The sequence below is a fragment of the Orycteropus afer genome, unplaced genomic scaffold (assembly GCF_000298275.1).
Source record: "Orycteropus afer afer isolate SDZICR_OR568_19922 unplaced genomic scaffold, OryAfe1.0 scaffold00358, whole genome shotgun sequence".
In the NCBI taxonomy this organism is placed as follows: Eukaryota; Metazoa; Chordata; class Mammalia; order Tubulidentata; family Orycteropodidae; genus Orycteropus; species Orycteropus afer.
Genome location: NW_006921945.1, coordinates 2409165 through 2411375, shown reverse-complemented (window position 1 = coordinate 2411375; position 2211 = coordinate 2409165). Strand labels below are relative to the sequence as shown.

General features: G+C 55.0%; 1 protein-coding gene across 1 annotated transcript in view; it reads right to left on the bottom strand.

Annotated features, from left to right (window-relative positions):
• The window catches only part of LOC103207226 (homeodomain-interacting protein kinase 2-like), a 99405-nt gene that overhangs the window by 6485 nt on the left and 90709 nt on the right, over nucleotides 1–2211 (bottom strand). The gene's annotated exons all lie outside the window — the stretch shown is intronic.

Sequence of the window (2211 nt, the reverse complement as noted above, 5' to 3'; positions counted from 1 at the left end):
TCTGGACAAGAGAAGCAGCAGGTATTTATAGAGCTCCTAATGGAGGCACAGCCACTTGGAGGCCTCCTGGCCAAGGTCACACGGCGGCCACAGGGCCCCAAGCGGGCAAGCTCCCCAGATGGCGGAAGGGCAGTGTCAGGCTGAGCAGCATCATGACCTGCTGGGGGCTGGCCACGGTGCCCCGTAGGGGACCCTCCCGCCCCGGTGTCCTGCCTGCGGTCCACCTAGCGGGGCACAGCTGGGCTGGACACTCCCTCGGGGGGCTGCACACGGGCCCTGCTGGCTCAGGGTGGAAGCCCCTCGCGGCCCTGTCCGCGGCAGCACCACTTTCAGCACGTGCCGCCCGGGCAGCGGGCGAGTCATTTCAGGTCTCGTAATTCACCTCCTCGTCAGGAAGATGTGAGTGAAGGCAGTGCCCACATCAGAGGGCTTTTCTGCTCAACGTGGTAAGACCTTTCCAACAACCAGAACGATGTGACAGACAGCACTTCACAAACCCTGAGCCTCTGGGCACTAAGATGGCTGTCTGGCGAGAATCTCATCCCCGCCGACCGCTGCGAATCCCCGAGCACCTGGGGGACGGAAGCCCCTTGGTAGGGAGGCTCCCCGGGGGTGCGGAGGAACCTGTGTGTGCCTGCATCGACCGTCCACCCAGGAGCATGGGCGAAGACCTCTCTCAGTCCCTAGCGGGTCCAGTCCCTTTGCTATATAGCTGAGAAGTCCCCACGTCTAATGAGCAAAGGTGGCCAACGCAGATTAATGTTGGTTTTCCTGCCTTTTGGGATTTACGTGGGCCTGATCTGGGCCAGGTGAATTGATGACAGCCTTTTTAATCTCTTCTGTTGTCAGAACTCTTTCTGCTGCACCCGAATTTACTCTGTACCGTTGCCAGGCACTCTGCTACTTCAGCTAACTGTTATCGACAGACAGTTGGCTAATAGAAACGAGATAGCACGACAGAGGTAGGAAATGTTCGCTGAAATGGCCTTAGCAGAACATCACTTTGGGGTGCAGAGCAAAGGCCCTGTGTTTGACACAGGCATCATGATGTCATGGTAATAGATGCTTTCCATCATTTAAAAGCAGTGCTAAGGAGCAAAGATATCAGCTGTCATGGCAGAATCCACCACCCGAGGCTCAGAAAACCAAGCCAGCTGTCTCGGAGTCGATTCTGAGTCAGGAGAGCCCACGTGGTTACCAAGCGCAGGTCCCCTGCATTGGTGCACATCAACTGCTGCTCAAAGTGCTCTGTCCTCACAGCAAGAGTGTGCACTGGACAGTGCCACTGCTCTCATGTCGAAGACAATGGCACTGAGACATGGAGAGCATGAGGCACTTACTTGCCCAGGTCACAGACCTCGTGAGGGGCAGAGTCAGGATCTGAGCCCAGAGCTGGCACTTCTAACTGCGAGGACATACTCTGTCGGCTCCCAGAAGCACCTATGAGCACTGAACGTGCAAACTAATAGGATCTCCTCACCCCGCTTCCTCCGGAGCGTATTTGGTGACTCACTCATTCATTCACGTGTACATGCCTACGCATGTACATACACATACTGCCATTAGGTGGTTTTTGGACTGTTTTTTAGAGATCAAAGATTCTCTAAAAAAAGGAACTCTGAGTCGGCAGCTAGGTCTCCACCCATGAGGTCACAACAGAAGAAGGTTCGCCTTCTCCTGCCACCTCCTAAGCCAGCCAGCGTGTTTGCCGAGCTGTCCCAATTGGACACTGCTCTGGCCTGCGTGTCTGAACCTCATGGGCACCGTGCTCTCCTGTCTGTCTGACAAACCCTGGCAGAGGCAGCCAGGGAACCAGGGGGTGACAACACATCAGTGGTGGCTCTGCAATGTGCTGGCCTGTCCCCTCCCTCCAGACACAGCTCGTCAGACAATGCAGCTCCTCAGCTCTCCAGTGCTCTGAACGAAGGCCTGCGCTAGGGATTCAACTGCGTCCTCCCCAAATATGTCCTATAATCCTAACCCCTGTGGGCTATCCACCACCTGTCTGTGACAGATGACAGGATTCTGCAAGACCAATGACTTATTCATTGCAAACACCTTTTTTCAACAACAGAAATAACGGCTATACACATGGACTTCACCAGGCGGAGTACACAGGAATCAGATCGATTACGTCTGTGGAAAGAGGCGATGGAGAAGCTCAATATCTTCAGCCAAAACAAGGCCAGGAGCTGACTGTGGAACAGACCA